We start from the raw sequence: 9372 nt of genomic DNA, 5'->3' as shown, positions 1-9372 counted from the left end.
GAGCTTTGACGTTTTTACATAATTTGTACACAAACCCTAAGTCGCTTGCACACTTTACAAATATCTGCTCTTGCTCCACCAGGTGCCTTTTTACTCTGTTAACATTTCATAAAGAGATATTCTTAATTTCTATTTAGTACAACTGAACAATCATTTCCTCTAAGGTAGGTGCTTTTTGTGTTCCGTGGAAGCAATCTACGGAAGGTCATAAAAATATTGTCCTGTATTTTCTTATAGGAATGTTATTGTTTAGCTTTTAAATTTAGATCTATAATACACTAGGAGTTGATTTTCTATATGATGCAAGATAGAGGCCAAGTTTAATTTTATTCCACTATGGATATTCAACAGATCCTATATTATTTATTGGAAAAACTATTCTTTTCTAATTGCTGTGCAATACAACTTTTGCCATAAACCAAGTGGCCACATACATGTGGGTTTATATATAAACTGTCTATTATGTTCCATTCATAAACTTCTTAATTTTGCATCAATATCATCTCTAATTATTATAGCTTTATAATGTCTTGATATTTGGTTATGTAATTCTTCCTCACCTCATCCTTCTGTCACAGGGGTCTTTCCTTTTCTTGGCTCATTTCTGGGTTTGTTTTTTTTAATTAATTTTATATTCAGAATGTCAAGTCACCCACACACATTCTGCTAGCACTTCTATTGGAATTTCATTGAATCTATAAATCTATTTACAGATAATTGAAATTATTTTTGATAAGGTTGTATAGACAGTGAACATGATATATCTTCCTATTTATTTGGGTCTTCTAAATATTTTTAAATATTTTATCATCCTCTTCAGAGAATGAACATGTCACTTATTAGGTTTATAAATTTTGGTATTATTAAAAATGGCAACATTTAAAATTTTATTTCCTGTGTTATAGTGGAGTAGAATAAATATTGATGTATTTATCTTGAATCCAGGAATCTTCCTAAACTCAGATATTAACTTAATCTATAAATTAGTTTGGATTTGCTACTTACACGCACATCATCAACAGATACTAAATATATTATTTTTTTTCCAAGTTACACACTTTTTTCCCCCCTAGTTTAATTGCACTGGGAGAACAGTGGTCCTCAACTGACGGTAACTACCCCCACCCTACACCCAGGGGACATTGATAATGTCTAAGAACATTTTTGGGTGACAAGGTGATATTGGCATCCAGAGAGTAGAGATGAGGGATAATACTAAACATCCTACTAAGTACAGTATACTCCCCCACACACAGCAAAGATGTATCTGCCTACAAATACTCATGAAGTTGCAAAACACTGAGTGTGAACCTATATGTAATATTGAAATAAAGTTGATAAAAAAGCAAAAGTCCTTGTTTTAGTCCTATCTCAAAGGGAAAAAATTCAATATTTCACCATTAAATAGGACATTTGCATTGTTTATGTAGATAACATTTATAAGATTTTTAAAAAATCACTTCTATTTCTAGTTTGCTAAGTTATCCTTAATGGATATAAATATTTATCAAATGCTTTTTATGCACATATGCTGATAATAATATGATTTTCCTTCTTTATACTATTAATGTAGTGAATTAAACTAATTTTTCAACTGTTGAACTAGTCTTACATTCCTAGAATAATAATTCATCTCTGAGCCACTGGGCCTTCCCCCACCCACACACTTTTGGGAAGTTTTTAATAATAGATGCAATTTGTTTAATATTACATATTAAAATATAAAATATATAGTCAGTATGCTTTCTACTTTTCTGAAGTTAATTTTGGTCAACTGTATTGTTTTAGCAACTTAACCTTATAATCTATATGGGAAATTGAAATCACCATTATTGAGTTGTTTATAATAACCTTATGATCTCTTTAATGTACATAAGATTTGTCAGAATTCCTTTTTCACCACTTATAAGGATTATCTGTACTTTTAATTGTTTTAATTAGGAAACAAAATGAGTGAATAAAGAAATATTAAAACAGAAAATTTAACATATTGTTAAGGATAATAGAGAAATCTAGAAAAACCATTTATGTTAGAAGAGCTCTGTGTTAAATAGAAAGAATTTAGACCTTTGAACCTCAATACATATTACATTATTTTAATTTAAGTAGTAAAAATTCACCACACCCCCCCCAAAAAAAAAACAACAAGGAAAAAGTATACAACATTATGCCATAATTCAAAAAGTATAAACCAAAGTAAAAAACCAAAATCTTAGTAGCTGAGGTTGAGTGGAGTGCTGCAGGTGTTTGCGTGTAAGAGATGCATGAATGGTAAAACACAAGAAAATCCCAGAACACTTCTATCCTCCCTTTCCCACCTCCCCTGGCCCTACAAAGCTGCAGAAAGTGGACTTAAAGCTATATCTTTTCCCCAAACAATGATTTAATACTTTTCTGATGTGATGGATGTAAAAAAAAATTCACAAATATCTCTATGACAAATAAAGCAATTAGCATACCTGCTCATTAATTATAACAAAGAATTGCAAAAAAAATGACACTGAAACTCTGTAAACATATAATATGGTACATAAATATTTTATAAAGTATAATACAAAAAAGCTTATATAATCTTCATGCTAAAGGAATCTAATAAAAATATGGATTCAATGAAGCAGGGAGATAACAAAGCAACAAATTTTGATGAAAAATTAGAATGAAACATTGTCATTATAAAATGAATTAGTCCATCTGGTGTGGTTCAGTGGTTGAGCATCAACCTATGAACCAGGAGGTCACGGTTTGATTCCTGATCAGGGCACAAGCTTGGGTTGCAGGTTTGATCCTCAGTGTGGGGTTTGCAGGAGGCAGCTGATCAATGATTCTCTCTCATCATTGATGTTTCTACCTTTCTCTTTCCCCCTTCCTCTCTAAAATCAATAAAAATATATTTTTAAAAAATTAAAATAAAATTAATTAATAATTGGGCACAGCAATTATTGAGAAGGTACGGTTAAAACCAAATTATACACATTGGTAAAAGGCTTGAGGTAATAACAATGAACATAGAAAAAATGCAATTATTTAAACAGTTACAGAGGATTGTTGAGACACATATTCATGTGTATCTTATTTATATAACTTATATTAACATTTTCATATACATACAATGTATGTGTGAACAAGTGTGGAGAGACAGATACAATGAAAAATCAACAGAAAACTTGACATTTTGAACAAAAAATATATTTAGAGGCATGTTAGAGTGACATTTCCCTTAAATAAAGTATGAAATGTGCCACATTAAAAATATAAAGAATAACTTACTTTCACATAGAAAAGAAACAAAGCAATTAATGAGAATTTTTTTCAAATTCAAGAATAAGGAGAATTATTTAGAGATTTAGTAGAAAGAATAAAAGATCAGCTACAAGAAGAGAAAAATAGAGTTAGCTTCAAACTTCGGCACAGCAATTTTCTATGCCAAAGAAAATTGAACAATGTCTCCGGTTCTGAGAAGACAATTTGATCCATGAGTATTATGCTTAGTCAAATTGTCATTCAAGGTATAAATCAACAGACAGACATTTTAAAGATGAAATAACTCAAGGAAATACCACCCAGGGGTCCCTATTGCGAAACCACTTGGCAAGTAAGTCAGTCGAATTAAAATATATAACCCAAGAAAGAAGAAACCATAGTTTAAACCGGGTGTGAAACTAAGATCCATTTTAAATATAGAACTTAAATAAAACTTTAAAAAAATGTTTACAGAACAAAATCTAGATGCGATACATTTTGAAAAATCATTACATATCTGGTTGCAGAAGGAGAGAAAAAGAAAGTATCTAAGAACTAGAAATCAATTTCTATGAGCAAGAAGTCAATTAACATTACAAAGGATACATGCAGTGCAAAGGACAACAGAATGATATTAATTCATTATATTCTTGATACATATTTTTTAACTTCACCTAAGATACATATTTTAGACACTAATATATTTTCTTGGTAAAACACTATCTAGGTTCTTTCAGCTTCATTTCTGTGTTTTTTCTTCAAAAACAACAACAACCCAAATTAAGTGTAATGTGATATTTTTATTAAAATCTATATATAGCATGTTCCCCTTTTTATGCTATTAATTTGGCTTTCATGTCTGCCTGCCTATACTTCAACATGTAAGTCTGTAGAGATAAGTGTCTGAGAAGATGTTTGATACATATTAGGAAAGGTTATTATTTGTGGTAAGATAGTAGTGTCTTACCACCTTAAGTAAGTGTCTTACTTTTTAATATTTTCTTTTATTGTTTAATTTCAAATAATAAACATTTGACACCTTATATAAATAATACCCTTGGGATAATATAAAAAGAAATATTTGGTTACAAAGAAAGAATGATATAAATTTGCTAGCAATATTAAAGAATATTTTTAAACACAGAATTTTACTGTATGGCATACCATTTTATCAGGTGGAAAGGTTTAATCGCATAAAGAGTAACTTATAGAGAACCAATAAGGCAGCATAAGTAAACACCTGTACTTGCCACCTCCCACAACCACATCAAAATTACAACTAAAACACGGAACAACCATCATTCAGAACCGCCTGAAAGTTGGCGAATTGGAAGTCCTACAACTAGAGTAATGAAGAAGAAAGCACATTGAGACTGGTAGGAGGGGTGGAGACCAGGAACGGGCTGGTCTGACACCCGTGTATGGTGCTTTTTTAATCAGGAGCCTCCCATGAGGAGCAAGGGGTCCCAGCTCCATAGCAGACCCCCAGCCCAGGGTTCCAGAGCTGGGAAGAGAAGTCCCTGTAACTTTGAGCTGTAAAAACCTGCGGGGATAAAAATGAAAGCATAATTATAAAGAAAATTTCTAGTTTAAAGTTCAACAAATTCCCTTAGTATGATTTTTGTCCTTCAAAAAAAAAAGTCCTTTGCTGTCTGGGTCGCAGAACCATACCTCTGCTTCAGGTCAAAACTGCTATCCTTGCAGCCACTTGCACTGTAAATTGCTAGCATCACACCAAATGTTCCAAAAGGAACACTATTAATTAACTGCTTGTTCTAGGCTCTTAGCAACATGTTCCACATTCCTGAACTAAGCACTTCATCTCATTTAGCTTATTCCAGCTTCTCTCTATTCTCACTCCCTAACTTCAATTCCATCAAACCCGTTGACAGTTCTGATGCCCCAGCTTGATTATCAGGGACTCCCATTCTCTCATTTCTAGATTGTCATCCTCCACTATGTCCACCCATCCCATCTGCAGGGTGTTCTTCCTCTCAAGCAAGAGCAAACCCAATAGCAGCTCTGCACCTTGATTGTGGTGCAATCTCTTTAGTCTCAGCCAGACTCAATGTGTCCCTCAAGCTAAAGTGGCTCCAGGAAAGGAAATTTTATCTCCTTCAAGTGCACACTCTTTTGCCTGGCCTCAAGGCAAATTAGCAGAGCTAGGTCAGGATATACAGGCTACCTTTCTTGATGCTAAGTGAGTTTTAGAAATAGCACACACCCTCTAGCTGTTTTGTAGGCAGTGTTTCTTAGGGTTAAGTCACATTAAAATTTCAAATTCTCCCTTGTTAACATAAATTGGAAAAACAACAACATAGGATTTTTTAAAAGGAGTAGTTGGAAAGCATCTTTTTCTTCATATTAATATAATTGCCTGATTTTTTTCTTGGAATAATCCAGCATACAGGTCTCTTGAAATAAAATGACTTGAGATGGAAAATAAACATATTTTTATACTCATAGCCAGTCGCCAAGGACAGTGAAGAGAGTAGAAAGGTCTCACCCCATCAATGATCCTAAATATATAGACTCTAGACTGAAATTCCAATGAAATTCTTACAGCTCATAGAAGGAGGTAAATTATAAAACTTTCCGAATGGGACCCCCATAAATGCAGAATTGAGACACCACCTCTGTTCATCAGAGCACATGGGTTCCTAGCTTTCTGGTAGTATTTGATTTTTATTTTCTCCAAAAATAGTTTATAATGTTAACAATTTAAAAAATCTATTACATGTAGACTGACTGAACTACCTATTCTGCATAGGATGATGCCAATTTAAGACTCCAGTGTCTGTGAAATTATTAAAGGTGTCTTCGCAAAGGTTGCTTGATATATTGTATGGTCAGCTAACAAGGCTTTGATGACTAGTAATGTATGTTCCAAAGTAACTTGCAGAAATAGTGCTCCATGAACCATATGTTTAAAAGTATAATATTTACCTATCTGAAGGCATACAATGTGTTTTTCTATTCAAAGAGCACTTTTTCAAAGAAAGAAAGAAAAATACTCTCAGCAGAGGCCCTGGGTATGAATATTTAGATTCCATGATTAGATTCCTTTGAAAATGTCACATTGGTTATTACCGCTGCACTGTGCAAATTGCATTCCTCTCCCTAGAGGTCATGAAACAAGAGGAACAATAGTTTATCATCCACTTCACAAATAGATGTAGTACCCAGCTAACAACCTCCTAGGGAATCATCTCACATACTTGGTGTGGAAAGGACAGACACATGTCAAACCTTATCACCTGTCTTGTATTTGAGGACAAAGTGTAGCAAACTAAGTCTTTGGTTTTTTCTGGGAACAAATAACACAGTGTTGGATTAATGAAGAGACATTTAATTTCTAGTTTACAAATCAAAACTATATCTGTAGCAAATCCTACCACAATGGTATTCAAATCATATGTTAATGGCTTGAAACATCTGCAATACTGCAACTCCTTCTAAAAACCCTGCTGGTTTGCAGCACTGATGGGAAACAGCATGTAAGCTCCAGGGAAAACTGCTCTGTGAAAAATAGAGCACCCCCTCTTACCCGTTCATTCTCTCCCCACTTCATGATACCCATATTGTTCACAAAGTATTGTTAGAAAGGAAATTCCAACTCTTCCCAGAGTTTGCAAACCCATCGAGAATCTAATTAGGACAGGCTACCCTCTAAAGCAGCGATTCTAATAATAATAATAATAATAATAATTCTAACATAAGAAAGAAAAGTCTAGAATAATTTCAAGAATTAAAAAAAAACCTAATAGTCTTTTTGTGATTCATTTATCACTGCACCAGTTATGATTTAAATTGACTTCTTCTCTGATAGGAAATTAACTATACCTACATAGGTTGGTATGGGAAGAGAAGTCGCAGTTATATAAGTATAGAGAATTGTGAACACTATGAATAGCTTATTCTACATTTATTTATTTTATATAAAAGAATGACTTATTTATAAAACTGAAGATGAATCCTTACCTGAATTGTCTATAAACAAAAACTGACATGTTTATACATGTATAATCTAACAATTAGGGCAATATAAAGATAATGAAGAAGAAAAGAAAAAAAAACACAAGATGGGCAATAAGACCATAAAAGGAATTATCTGGACATTTTAAATAATGTCATGGTGCCAGGCCTACCCAAGTATTTCCAGGGAATTTAAAGACTCTGAATGAACTGCCTATGGAATGGAGATATGCCAGAGGACTGTTTTTGTGCCCTGGTTTTACAATGGCAGCAAAGGATCAGTTCTGGAAAGTTCCAAAAAGTGCTGGATTAAAGCTTATGGCACGATTCTACATCGAACTATTTCACCTGTAAGTTATTACATATGTGTCCTTATCCCCACATTACCCCCTATCCCCCACCCATACCCTCACCCCCCGGCTTTCCGTGTCCATTGGTTAGGCCTATATGCTTGCATATAAGTCCTTTGGTTGATCCCTCCCCCCCCTTACCCCCACCCGAAGAACTGCCAGACTAAAACATACAGTAATTCATTACTCACAAATCGACTTTTGCATTCTCCACCTGGTACTGAAGCAGGCTGAGAAATCTGCTCAGTCCCCACGAAGACATATTTTCTAATTGGCCTTCAGGTGTAACCACAATGGAAAATTGAAAAGAAAGCAACTTCCAGTGAGCAAACCCCAGAGCATGGGACCAACTGGTGGGGAGCTACTGCCAGAGAGAGGAACCCGCGCCTGGCCAAGAGCGCCTCCTTCTCTCCACTCCCTTTCCCTTCTCGGTGCCCACTTTAACTCAGGTTGGAGCTGAGAACTCTGGTACTCCCTCTAGAGGCCACTAAGCGTGACTGCAAGCCCTGGTTTGCCTGGGATAAACCTTTGCACCAGGTGTTCAAGCATAATGATTAATAACATCCCCTTTCACTCTGAAAAGTGCCCAGGTTTAGATGATACATTATAGAGTCCCCTATTCTGAGTTGGAGTTACCCTTTTCACCCCCAAGTTCAAAGTAAAGTAATAAAATTTAATCCTATTATGTCCTAAAGTGCTGAACAAAAGCAGAACAATTACAGATTTTTTTTCCCCCTGATGAGTTAGGATGGTTATTTAATGTGGTCTATTAAAAAAATAAAACCTGTTAGACACAACTTCCTCAACTGGACAAAAAAGGAAATGAAGTCAATATTGATAGTAAATTGCAATGAGTGCCAAATTGCTCTCCATTTTTTGGACCTAAAGACCCTGAAAAGGTTCCATACAAGACAAAAAAGATATATGGGAATGTCTCTGCCTTAGAGAGACTCCCACACTGAGTTGCACTGTGTTGCCTCGGCATAAGCAGTCTTTACTGCTAGAGCAAATGAAAATGTAATCTGAGGGGAGTGAAAAACTTGGAAAATCCCACACTGTTAGTAAATTAGGTCTTTTAAAAAAGGAACATCCTGCCAAGCTCAAATAAATCAATGTGACTCTAAGAAACAACCCTGAAAGGTAAGTGCACTTTCAGGGTTATGTCTTTGTTCTCTTTCTTTCTGAGCTACTTGACTCATGTGGTGAAGGAAATATCTCTTGATATTTTTTTCTTTCATGATCTACACATTACTGAGCCTGATGGACTTAACTCACCAGAGCTTTAATTACAAAGCAATACAGTTGCTGCACAGGATGGCAACACTGTGCTACTGAACCAACTTGGGCGGGAGATGAGGCTGGCATCTTGTATTCCCTTTGCTTCATAAAGATGAAAAACTGACCAGATGCCCTAACAGCAGGGCTTCTTTCTGCTAAAAGGTAATTCAACCTTACAAACAAATGTAGTGATTTGAGATCTTATAGAACCAGAACAGTTAACATCGTCGAACAAACACCAGCATGATCATATAGTACATAGAAGCTGAATGAGTCACTCGTAGAATTTTCAAATATTTCTCTTCCTTCTCATTATTTCTCCAAGTAAATAATTAGTTGCCCTACTCGTTCCCTTGTTCAAATGAAATAATAGCTCGAAATTAGAAAATAAAGTACCTGCTAACTTATGTGAGGAAAACAGGCCCCTGAGATTCAAACTGTTCGTACCTATGTAGGATGAACAACTTCCCCGGTTTGCCTAAGGATTGTCCTGATTTTCACACTGAAAGTCCTGTGTGCCTGGAATACT

The sequence above is a fragment of the Myotis davidii genome, unplaced genomic scaffold, assembly GCF_000327345.1.
Source record: "Myotis davidii unplaced genomic scaffold, ASM32734v1 scaffold269, whole genome shotgun sequence".
Taxonomy (NCBI): Eukaryota; Metazoa; Chordata; class Mammalia; order Chiroptera; family Vespertilionidae; genus Myotis; species Myotis davidii.
This window is presented reverse-complemented; position numbering follows the sequence as displayed.